Here is a 13,876-nt window from a genome sequence, read left to right on the forward strand (position 1 = left end):
CTCTAGTTTTGTCATGGAGGACGACATACAAAGTGGTGCATTGAGGCATAAAGAAGTTAAGTGCTTTGGCCAAGGTCACCATGTTAGTTGATAGGCAAACTGAGACCACAAGACAAGTTCTTCACCTTCTGTTACAAGACATTGCCCATGCCTAGGTTAAACCTAGCTGTATTCAGCGACATATAAAGTGATGCACTGAGGTACAAAAAAGTTAAGAGATTTGGCCAAGCTCACCATGTTAGTTGATAGCGAGCTGATACTATAAGACAAATTTCTCACCTTCTGTTACAAGGCATTGCCCATGCCCAGGTCAAACCTAGCTGTATTCATACTCCCAGATGCATTGTGTAACTGAAAGAAGGGCAGAGAAAGTTCAAAGATTTAGCGGAATTCAATTATACCTGGAAGATAAATATTTTGCGTGCCAATGGTTATTCTAGTAATGCAGACGGAAACTGTCAATCAGAAATATGATTCTACAGATATATTGACCTTTTGGTTGTATCTTTCTGTCAGGTGAACAATTAAGCTATAACATCCACCCTCTTTGTCAGTAACATTTTAGAAAACCTAAGCCTGTTTCACTTCTTGCATCTTATTGGGCAAATGATTTCTTTTGACCTCATTACAGGAAAACAATTGTGCTTTGACATGCAAGTATAGTTCTCATAAACCTGGCTCCTTTCTGTCCTCTGAAGTCATTCTTGGGAGGATGTTTATTTATGCTTATATCAGAGTTGTTTCAGAGCCTTAGGTGTTCTTTAAATGATTATATATATATGCACATATTCATTTAGAGTAGAAGTTAACTAAGCAAACAAAACATATCTATATATGCACACATATATATGTGTATATGTATATATATACACACACATAAAAATGTATATATATGTATACACATATATATGTGTTTTTTTAATCATTGAAGGTAGAAAATGCCTTAAGTTGAAACTAATATTACAGCTAAAAATGCACACTCAGGGACTAGATCTACTGGTTTAAAATCTCAGCTTTACCATTTTCTAGCTGTATGACCTTGGACAAGTTATTTAATTTCTCTGCATCTCAGTCTGTTCATTTTTAAAAGCAAAACCTTTCACAATAGTACCTAACTACTTATGATGTGGACTAAATTACACTAAACTGTCTATTTAAAAATGTATTAAATAATACTTATTTGTCATGTGGATTAAATATGTGAAGTTTCTAGAACTCGGCCTGGCACATGGTAGTCACTATACAAGTATTATCTATTATTATTATTTAGCACATTCATGGCAGATACAACCAGCAATGCAAATTGAGTGCTTGCTATATTGCAGGCACAGAGCTAGATGTCTCAAGTACAATTGTACATAGAGTGGAAATGCATAGTTCTTGCCCTCTTGCTTCACTCTGGGGATAAGTACCATAAACAGACAATTGCAAGGCAAAGTAATCAGTGCTGGGATGGAGGTAGTACAGAACGCCATGCTAAATGTAGGAAAGGAAAAGTGAGAAAATGGAGGAAACATTACCTAAGCTGAAAGAAGCCTTTTTGAAGGGAGAGGCTCCTCAGCTGGGACATGAAGTAAGGGTAGAAGTTAACTAAGCAAACAATTGAGGATGAAAGTGCCACAGGGAGAGAGAAGACTCTGGTTTTTTTTAGCCCCATAATAATGTAAAACAGTTCTCCTGCTGGCTCCACCCTCATCAATGAACACACTGAAAATGTCTTAGATGTGTGCTGTTGCCCAGGTGTCGGAGGAAGATGTGGTTTATTCTTCTCTTTTTGCAATGTTAACACATACCCAAATAAGCTTCAGTCAACTATTGACAGTGGTTTCCAGTGTACATTTCAACTATAGAGAGCTTGGGAAAGGGATGAAATCAAGAAGGATTTTTCATAACAGTCTAATTCCTCCCACTGGATGGAGGCCCACTGCCCAGCCCTTCTATGGCACCCCATGTGATTGTTTCCTAGTTAGTTGACAATATTCCACACACACACCCCCATATTTCATCCTACTAACTCCTTTCTCCAATGTCCCACTTCTTTTAGCATCCTCTTCTAGATCAAAATCCTTATACCTTCCCTTTTTTAAACAGAGGTTGATTATTTACCTAGTGGGTAGCAAGCTCCAAGTTTTCCTGTTCCTTAGAAATGTTTCTAGCTTTCTGAGCTGTGGGTCACAGCTATTCTTTCTAACTCTCACTCTGGCATAGGATAGAGAAACAGAAAGTTTGAGTAGAAAGGGAAGAAAGGGCATTGGGGTGGACTTGTGCCAGTTTCCTGACAGTCTTTTCTTTGGCTAACTGAAAAAAAATAATAATAATAACAGGGCCTGGTGCAGTGGCTCATGCCTGTAATCCCAGCACTTTGGGAGATTAAGGCAGGCGGATCACATGAGGTCAGGAGTTTGAGACCAGCCTGGGCAACATGGCAAAATGCTGTCTCCACTAAAAATAAAAATATTAGTTGGTCATGGTGGCACATGCCTATAGTCTCAGTTGCTCAGGAGGCTGAGGTGGGAGGATGGCTTCAGCCTGGGAGGTGGAGGTTGCAGTGAGCCAAGATTACGCCACTGCACACCAGCCTGGGCAACAGAGCCAGACCTTGTCTCAGTAATAATAACAACAACAAAAATAGTAATAATCACAGACACTACACACTGAGAATGTCAGCTACCTTCTAATAGCTGTCTCCGGTGCTATGCGTCCTGTTCCCAGCTCTAAGAGCATAAGTTTCAGATATCAATTTGCTAAAGAGAATCTTGTTTCCTTTCAAATCACATTACAATGTCCTCCTCCATGAATTTAATCTTAAGTGTGTTTTTCTCAGCTCCTGGATATCTCCTGCTTCTATCCCATGAGTTGAATATACAAGAAATAGAAAAGTCTCATTCAATAAAAAGATATTTATCAAAAACACTAATAGCAATATTTAATAGTGTGATTTAGTTTTTATGGGTTTCATTTATTCTTTTAGACCTAACCACGTTTCTATAATATTTTGAAAATATAATGAGAAATACTTTTTTTTTAAATGAGTGATCACTGGCTTCAAAAGACACTTGGAGAAAAACGTAAGGACTTCTACCTAAAGAGGAGAGGCACACATGTATCATTTCCCTCAGGCCTGACCATCTTGGATTTCTAAAAATGACATCAAATTATCTTTTCAATTGATAACTACATTCAAAATCAAGAAAAGGGACCTCCATGGACCAAAAACCATTAGGAATACCTGGATGAGCGATAAGCAAAAAGAGGTCATCTGATCTAAGGAATAAAATCAGGCTAGTGCGGAAAAAAATACCATGAGAAAACAGTACTGAAATCAAAATTAAAACATTTAAATAGTATGAATATCAGGGGAAAAATTACAACTGAAGGTGGATTGGTGAGCTAGGAGGCTGAATTGATGAATTTGCCAGCAAATATTGTAAAGGAATTTTCGAGAATATATCATAAACAGATAAAGAATTAGAAAGTATGACAGAAAAGCCAAGAAATATGGAAGATTCAGAACTTCCAGTAGTCACCTCCTCAGGAAATCAAGAAGGAGAAACTAAGATTTTTAGATAGGAAAACTGAAAGAAAAAAAAAAGTAATTCTGGTCATTCCTAGACTCTTTTTTAATAATGAAGGAAGGAATCATTTTTAGCATTACTTAGTCATACTTCAGTCAACTCATATTTATTCAGACTTAACAATGTGTCAAGCACTGTGCAAGGTGCTGACAATCTAATAAGAGTAAAAAATCCTCTCCCTGGAAAATGCATACATTCACAGATCACAATTTTCCACATTATTTTAGGGGTTAAGAGTTCATGGATCCATAATCTTCTATATTTTTATTTGGAACAGGTCACCTGTATTGACTGGAGTGACTTGGCAAAAACAAGACTATGTTTTTCCCTATTGAATTGTTGAATTGTTTGACAAACAGTATCTTAGCAACTGATTGTTTGAAGACATTAAATCATACAGAGACTCAGTTTAGAATAAAACTGGAATTAGTAAACTCACACTCTCAGCGCTACCCTACAATAGTCATAGAATGGTCATACTCACATTCTGAGTGCTATCCCACAGAGGTTATGGTATGGTCATCTTTCATCAATTGAAGTAAACTGAAGTCTCTGAACAGTTGTTAATTATGTTAAGTAACAAAAATCACTAGTTTTCTAGTAATGGTTAGTAGACATTTCACAGAGAATCTCAGTTGCAAAGAAAGTCAGCAACCAGAAAAGAAGACAATCACTCTACAGGATTCTGAGTGAGGAAAAATTTGTTGGCACCACCTAAGGAGACTAGGTGGGAAAAGCATTTGTCTGAGATAATAATATGTAAATAAAGAGTTAACTATTGAATTAACTTCCAGAAAATTAAGTGTATTTAAGAATATCACCAATTTATGTTGGAACATTCATTGAATTTTAGATCAGATACTTATTGGCACAGAGAAAAGCTAGAGAAAACTAGGAAAGAATCATTAAAAACAGCATCAAATAGAAAAGACTGATTTGATAAGAACTAAAGATGGAAGAATAGCTTTGTAGATAGGTAGACAACCAACTTAAAAAAGACAAAAAGACAGGTCAGTCAAAATACTAGATTTACAAATGATATAAGGAAATAACGTTACGCAACAGAACATAAATTACATAATCTAAAACACAATAAAAACTGACTCCATTTGTGCAAGATATGAATGTATAAGTGAAGAACTACAGTAGTCTTTCAAGGGACCAACACAGTATCTATCTACATGTCTATGCCCTGGCTTCTATACCCCACTGGTCATAAACATAATATTTTAAGATCCGTATTTTTACAGAGCTTTCTGATTATGACATACTGAGTGAAAGGCATGGTATTTTATTATCAGCTTCAGAGTACACCCTGGAAGAAACAATTACAATCTCTTAAATAATTGTGGGGATTTTTTGAGACAGAATCTCACTCTGTTGCCCAGGCTGGAGTACAGTGGTATGACCACAGTTCACTGCAGCCTCAAACTCCTGAGCTGAAGTGATCCTCCTGCCTTAGCCTTCCAAATAGTTGGGACCACTGATGTGCCCCACCACACCCGGCTAACTTTCTTTATTTTTTGTAGAGATGAGGTCTTACTGTGTTGCCCAATCTAATTTCAAGCTCCTGGCCTCCAGGCATCCTCCTACATTGGCCTTCAAATGCACTTGGATTACAAGCATAAGTTAAACAATTTTAGATATCAGGCTGGCTTCTCTGAAGTGATGTGAAGACAGTTAAGTTGTCAAAATAATGCTATCTGATCTATATTTATTGTTATTAATTTATGCCTCTGTGCACTGCAGGAATTACTTTTACTCATTGTTTAATTTTCTTCTTTCTCGGAGTTCTTAAACTTTTGTGGTTCTTTCTGGGCTCCTGACAAGTTATTAAAACTTGTCACATATTGTATTAGTCCATTTTCACACTGCTATAAGGAAATACCCAAGACTGGGTAATTTACAAAGAAAAGAAGTTTAATTGACTCACAGTTCTGCATGGCTGGGGAGGCCTCAGGAGACTTACAATCATGGCTGAAGGAGAAGGGGAAACAAGGCATGTCTTACATGGCAGCAGGAGAAAGAGAGCAAAAGGGAAAGTGCCACACCTTTAAACCATCAGATCTTGTAAGAACTCACTATCATAAGAACAACATGGGGCAAATCCACCCCATGATCCAATCACCTCCCACCAAGTTCCTCCCCTGACACATGGGAATTACAATTCGACATGAGATTTGGGTGGGACACAGAGCCAAACCATACCATATATGGTCTGAGAAATACATTGTTAAAGAGATACTAAATTACATTAAATCTGTAGTGGAAAGAGGTAACTCACAAAGCTGGCCATCAAAGGTCAGGGTCCTTTAAGTACTAGAGACATGCTGAGGTCTTCAAAGCCAAATGTCTGTAGTAATTGCAACTGGGTTTTTTTTTTGCAACTACTGACCAATCACACTTTTCTGTCCATTCTTTGCCTGACTTCTTTGTTTTATGCAACATTTAATAGCCATTTATCCTCTTTTGCATTGTCACCAAATTATTTAGCCAGAATAAGCAGTTGAGTGATTTTACTAAAACATAAGAAACATCTCAACTATAAGCTGACTGTCTTGTAGAGGTTAAACCAAATTTTAAAATCTGATAATGTTCATCATAGTTATATTTTGCTTTGAAATAAAAGTTAATTGCTAAGACTTGGATTTTTAGAAACAACAAAATAAATCAATTTTATTAGCAACTTATGATGAAGGAGGTTCCTGTTAGGAAAAAGCTAATGGATTATGAGACCCAGTAAAAATTTTGCAGGGCTCAAAGGCTATTTGAGGCCTCTCATTCCTAGTATTTATTAATTTTGCAATGAAAGAAGGTTGGGGCCTTTTCTAAGTAACAAGAACACTAATTAAAACTAATCAATCAAATTCCTTACAAACCATGAAACGGCAGAATAAACAGGAAGAGCACAGCGTGGCTAAGAACGAAAAGATGAACAGGAAATAAAATCAAATGACCCCCTGCTGCTGTCTGGGCACATCTCTTGCACAAACGTTGTATTTAATTCTGAGGTGATTATCTTTGATATGCCTGCCATGGGTGAGGGCAGATACCACATGAAGGAGTGAGCAGTCTCTGTGTAGCTAGCTGAAGGAAGAAGCAGGTCCTCAGTGAGAAAGCCAGCACTAAGAAAGCCATATTGTAAGAAAGAGGTACAGTGTGGTCAATGAGCCCTGGGCTTGCAATCAGAAGATTTGTGTTCAAGTCTTGGCTTTACATGTTCCTATTTGGATGACTTTAGGTAAAGCATTGAATTGCAGTTTCTCATCTGTGAAACATGAGATAACAATGATCACTTTGACCTCTCCATATGAATGTTATAATGATCAATGAATCTATATATTTAAAATAAAATGATTTTTCACGTATAAATTTTTCATTTTAATAATTGTAGCACAATGTTATCAATACTGGTAGCAGTAACTAGGAAAGAGCAGTATATCATAGGCCAAAAGTTAAGAGCAAGACCAAAGGAGCTGACATAATACAGAAGCACTATAATATAGAAGAGCAAATGGTACAGCAATTGAGAACCTAGACTTTGACACCAGCCTGTCTAGATTTTAATCCCGGCTCTGCAATGTAATAAATATATGACTGAGGGCAAGTTACTTATGCTATCTGTGCTTCAGTTTCCAAATCTATAAAATTCAGATAATAGCGTTAACTTCATGAGTTTGAGTATATATATGTATTAGTGTTCAACATGATACCAGGCACATAGTATATATTATACAAGTGTTTTGCTAGTATTATCATGCTAGCAACAATAAGTTGTTTAACTCCTTCGTCACTGGAAACTGGACTGATCACAAACTGTAGGACTGGGTTTGTGACTCCAGATATGAAGAATTAGAGGCACCCCATGCAGGCATCTAGGCAGGTAATTGCATAAACCATCAGAAAGCTACTCCACATTGACCACAGCTCAGATTTTAATTCATGTGAGAAACGGACAGAAAAAGTTAACTTTTCCACCCCATTACTACATTCTAATCACATATTTGCACATAAGAAAGCAAATTAATTTGTTTAGGAAACTAGATAGACCCTGGTGATTACCTCTATTGACCAACTGAAAAAAGTATATAGAGTCAGTTTTATCATCTCCACTAATCTTGTTTTCCTTATTTTCACATTTGGTATCAAAGTAAAGGTATACATTTTTCTTGTGCATTGTATACCAGTTGTACAAGGCCCTTGGTTTTCTTGTTTTGTTTTAGGTTCAGTGGTTTCCATTTAGATAACATATTTCTATTGATAAAAGAAAAATTTCAGCTGAATTAATTTAAAGAAGTTTAATTGAGCAATGAAAGATTCTTGAATCAGGCAGCCCTGAGAATCACAGCAGACTCGCAGAGACTACAGAGGTGCCTCGTGGTCCTCGTGGTCAGAACTAATTTATAGACAAAAAGGTGAAGTGACTTACAGGAATTGGAAGTGAGGTACAGAAGCAGTGAGACTGGTTAAGCTTGACGTTTGCCTTATTGGAATGCAGTTTGAACATTCAGCAGTCTATGAGTGGTTGAAGTATGGCCGCTGGGATTGGCCAACACTCAGCCGTTGTTACAGGTGCATACTATTAAGTTAGGTTTTCAATTTTGTCTGACTATTAAGCTATGTTACAGTTCATCCACAAGGACTCAAATAGAGAAGTATGGAGTCCTTCTCAGGTCATATTTAGTTTGTTTTAACAATTCCCCACTTTCAGTCATTTTCTCAATTTTGAGAAACTGACCAAAATCTTAGTCATCGATGTTACTATCACTATTGTAAATGTACTTATATGGTTTTGAAACTCACTGGGAAACAGTAGAATAGTGGGTTTTGCAAGGAGAGAATAAGAATTGAGTAGAGGGTACCTCCTTGTGCTGGAACATCCTGTTCACAGGAGAAAAACAAAACCTGATCTGTTCTAGGATCTATGTGTTTCTTAAAGCCTTAGTTTGGTTATGTCACATTTAGCACATGTGACTCCATTTTAGTTTGGTTTGGTTTGTTGGGGCCTACTGCATAAGCTCAGTCCAAAATAATGGCCTCCCATAATTTTGCTTAAAAAAACACCTCCTCCTTTTTAGCCAGGTTCTCACTTAGGTGAGAGTGTGACCAAAACTTAGGGCCTCAGCACTACTCTCAGTTACCATCATTTTGGGTTTCTAGTCTCAACATGTCATTGATAGGTTACAGTGTCCTCATAGTCACACATTTCTTTCAGCTTTTATCATTCTAGTTGAAGAGAGACCATTTGACATTCTAGAGATGGCTGCATGCAAACACTTAAAACCTTTGAGAGAATACAGTGCACCAGGGAGACTATTACTATGACTATTAGGAGGATAATACTAAGAGTTTGGAGTATGCTCCTTACCCAGAATTCCCATAAACCAAACCACATAAAATTAAATAGATTAAAGAATGAGCTAGATGAAGAGTCTACTCACTTGACTAAGTGTCTTTTTCATTAAAACCCTACAATTGAATTTTTATAATCTACATTTGATGTATTTCTCCATCAGCCACAAGTGTCAGCATCTGCACAGGTACTTTTCTGTTTAGCCAATTGATTTATTTAGCATAACTTTCACAAGAGGAATTAAAGTCTGTTGTGTAATGACAGCCTTTAAAGTAGAATTTGCTGTAGAGCCTATTGTGAGGGTGACATTTCTAAGTATTGCCTCTTTCATTCTAAATCATGGAGAAAGGGCCTATGTTCTTCTAGAAGAGTGAAAACCTCCCGGCAATGTTCTCTTTAATCCATGATATGGATTAAGAGGAGTTTTGACCCCAAAAGTTTCTTACCTACATGGGGCCTTCATCTTTTATCTATTAAAGTATAAGTTTATTCACATATAAGACTGGCTGCAAATTCCTTCACAAATAAAAGTATGCCCTATAAGTTCAAACAATAGACCCCCATTTTATTTCTGTTGCTCATAGAGGCATAAACAGAGACAAAATATTCAAAGATAAGAGTCTGATGATAATAGAAGTCTTGATCTGCGATCTTGGGAAAAGCTGTTCACATCAAGGGTGTCCAGCTTTTTCTGGGGAGAAACTTTCCTGGTTAGTTTTACCTTAAGGTTTCCAATGGGTGTACAGTTCCAGAAATATGGTGGGCCCCTTGTCAGTTGTGAGATTATGAACCCAAGGTTCATAGCTCCAAAGATTTGCTGTAGTGTGGATGGCAAGGACAGTCTTTCTCTGATGTTTTCAGAAAATCCAATCTTCCTATTCTGAATTGTGAAGGGATTGTCCTCAGTGAACTTTACCTGGCAAAAATACACTGTGGCATAATAACCTACTATTATAACATCAGTCTTCTTGCATGGGAAAGCTTTTATACAACCAGAAAACACGCATTGAAAATGACAATTGAATGAAATCCCTTTATAAATGTTTAAATGGCCAATCAGGTAGCGAAATGTATCTGAAGCTTTGATTGTCTTCCCAGGAATATAGAACCGAACATTGGTTTTAAACTATTTCTGCAATTTATAAGTCACCACATCAATATGTTCAGTTTGGATTATTTTATCTTTTCCATGAGTCATGGAATGCAGAACCTTTAATAACCAAAGCTCTAAGGAATCAGAAAGGACAAGGGTGGCTTTCCTGGTTCTTCAAGAGTCCATGCTTAACATTGAACTTATGTCCTCTTGAATATCATTCGTTTCTCCAATTTAGGTGCATAGCACTGATAACTAATGGTTTATCACAGGTAATTTGACTTAGATCATGGAGTTCACTCAAATTGTATATTTAAATAATTTTAATATTGGTTTATGTAGCATGATAATCTCGAGCTTGATTTTGAAAGGTTTGTTAAATACCAAAGGTTTAAAAACATTGGATATTACAAAATAGAATCTTAGGACTATAAATCATTCATTAAGCAAAATGATAACTCAAAACTTTTTTTAAGTAAAAAACATTATTCTGATAGAGAGGAGACTCAGCTTTCCAAACAAGACCCAGTGAAGATAGCATGAAGCCAACTGACTCTGCCTCTTTTCTTTCCCAGCTCCCCTTTTTTTTCGTAGTTCACTTAAAAGGTAAACAAAAACCTTTTGTTATCTTTTAATATGACATAAAAATCCTCTTTAGAAGACCACATTTTATGTTTCCATTAGTGTATTTTTAATGTTAAAGCTAGTTTTTCATAACATTTTATAAATCTATTCAGTTTTAATTAGTTTGACCATAAGGTAAGATTTTTATAAACCTTTTATAGCCCTTTACGATTTTTTTCTCAGAGTAGCACAATGCTCTATGAAAACTCTGTTGTGCTTCTATTCCAATGTCCAATTTATGAAAAAAAACCTGAATAATGCCATTTTAGTTTTAGCCAATATGTTCACACGTATAATCTATTATAATTAGCTGTTATAAACCTTCTACAACTTTTTCAAACTTCATTTAATTTAAAACAGTCCTTTAACCCTCTAACCTAGGCAAAAGTTTACATTCCTACACTTTTCTATAATCTTACAAAAAACACATTTCATTCTCCTTACACACCTTGCATGTAAACCTATTTTTTCAGTAATCTCAATTACATTGTTACAATGTTGAGTCTTAGAAACTTTTACTTTTGGTGAAAGCCTTGGTAAGTAATGGATTTTAATTATGTACTAGGTATGGAGCCTAGGACCCAGACAGAAATGCAGATAAGGTCTGACTCTTTCCAGCATCTAACACCATGTGTCCCATGTCTTGCCTAGCTGTAAAACAGGCAAGCTGTACAGTTAAGAGTCATAGTGGCATTTTACGAAGCATTTGGGAGGCCTCATCACCTTTAAATTGAACAATGTTTCTGGCATGAACTTTTCATAAATTCTCTCACAACTTACATAGCCCATGTACAACATGTTTAGATATTCTGGCTTGCCTTAAACATGTCCCTTTTTAAACAACTAGTCATTTTACTTTAGGACAAGAATTTACCGTATAACATCCTTTCTTATATAAAATATCCTTATAACATTCTTTGCATAGCTAGGGGGCATGGCTAATTCCATATATCTCCTCATCTTATTTAGAACTTAGTGCCCCCAAAATAAATTGAACAATTTTCAAAAGTCAAAGTAGTTTATGACCTTAAAGCATTTAGCAAACCTAATATCTGACCTGCATAATTTAGACAAAAATGTATTTATTTTATCAATAATCTTTAAAGCTGTTTTTTCCCCAAAGATTACTAAACTTACATAAACTAAAAGGAATTAGTTTTTATTTTGCTTTCAATATATTTGATTTAAGTGCTTATTTTTGTTTAAGCCAATTAATTAATTAGAGCTCTTTTATATAAACATTACACACAACACAGGTATAATTACACAGACAGACAGAAGAAGATTACTTCAGTAGTTGTAAAATGTTCCATTTGCCAGTTTTTAAGTTTCTTAATGGATTATTGGCTTTAGGGTGGAGCCCTTGGAAGAACAGGGCCAGGAAAGGGGTTTCAGGTGCCTCCTGTTTTTCCCAAGGAGTCCGGGCTGTTAGAGCTTGAATATCCACTTTTAACTAAGCTGTTAGAGCTTGAATATCCACTTTTAACTAAGCTGACTTTTAACCATAGCACTCTTTAATAAAGTCCTTTTACGATTTCTTACCACCCAATTTTAGCCAGGTCAGTGAATTTTCAAAAGAAAATTTCAAAGGTAACCTCCCAGGGGATCAGAGAAAAGACAATTTAAGATAGTTTATAGTGGAGAAGAGACACAAGGTTATGTAGATATTAAACCAAAAAAGGGCTTACTTCCTAAGCAGGAAATCAAACCCAGACCACCAGTGGGAAAGGCCAAAATCTTAGATACTGAGCTACAGCACAGAGCAGTCTCAACTGTCCTTCCCAGGAGTCTAACGAGTAGTTCATTTTGAAATTACAAAGGCTTTTAACTACTCAAGATAATTTTTAGAGTTAACTATGACATAAACCCTAAAATTCCTGTTCCCTGGAAGGCAGAATCCAAGAGAAAATACTGTCATGTGGTCACAAGGTCAAGTTCCCAAGGACATGAAACAAGATGGAGACCCTATCCAGTTTTTTTGTTTGTTTTAGGGACCTGCAAGAAAGTTTGTTATTGACCAGCTTGCTGGGCCGTCTTGAGCAGCAAGCTTATGAGGGCCTAAGTCTATGTTTTATCCTAAGGTACCCCTCAAACCAGGAAAACAAATTCATAGCACAAATACATCAGTTTAAGACTAGCCTCAGAATTCTTTTTCATATTAATCAAAACTTTACAGAAGAGATAAACAGTGATTTTTACCATTCATTCAACTGTACAGAGAGAGAGAAGCCAAACATCTGACTGGTAAGAAATTCTTACCCTTTTGCCAGCATGCCAGGTTTCTGGGTTCCCTTTCCCTGAGTGGCCCTAGTGACTCAACTTGCTGTACCATTGCACTGGGGCAAAGTTGCATGATAAAGGAAAATTATATTCTTTTTGTTCTGGCCAGAGTAAAATACATGTGATAAAGCATAGACAGTAGCCCCTCTGCTTAGCACACAACATCAAACTGGCAAGGCTTAAATTTGCCCCTGGATGGGCCCCATCATCATTAATCCAACCTCTGACCATGAGTTTCAACATGTGATCTCTGGGCAGGATGGTTGCCCTGAGTAATAGGCAAGGTAAGAAAGGGAAAGGAGAGAGAGAAAAGCATTCCTGTGGCAGGGTGGGGAAGGCAAAAAGGCCAGAGAAGCCCACACCCCCGCCCGCCCCCCACATTCCAGAGATACTGAAAAGTTCAGGCGACTGCTTTTTTATAGCAAAGGGATCTTTTCCAGCAGTCCCTTCATCTCTCGTTTCCCCTTTTAGGGAGGAAAAAGCTACCTATATCCCACAATCCTATGCCTAATCCTGTCACCTACAGCTATCAGGAAAGAGTACAAGGCAGATTATTCCAAAGAGAATAACAGTTGACATGCTGTAGTGCCAAGCCCATTCTTAGCCAAAAGGAACTTCACTGAGAGCCCTCATTTCTTTTCATTTTTTTTTACTTTATTTTATTTTATTTTATTTTATCTTATTTTATTTTATTATTATTATTATACTTTAAGTTCTAGGGTACATGTGCATAACTTGCAGCTTTGTTACATATGTATACTTGTGCCATGTTGCTATGCTGCACCCATCAACTAGTCAGCACCCATCAACTCGTCACTTACATCAGGTATAACTCCCAATGCAATCCCTCCCCCCTCCCCTCTCCCCATGATAGGTCCCGGTGTGTAATGTTCCCCTTCCTGAGTCCAAGTGATCTCATTGTTCAGTTCCCACCTATGAGTGAGAACATGC

This window comes from Mandrillus leucophaeus, unplaced genomic scaffold (genome assembly GCF_000951045.1).
Source record: "Mandrillus leucophaeus isolate KB7577 unplaced genomic scaffold, Mleu.le_1.0 Scaffold119, whole genome shotgun sequence".
In the NCBI taxonomy this organism is placed as follows: domain Eukaryota; kingdom Metazoa; phylum Chordata; class Mammalia; order Primates; family Cercopithecidae; genus Mandrillus; species Mandrillus leucophaeus.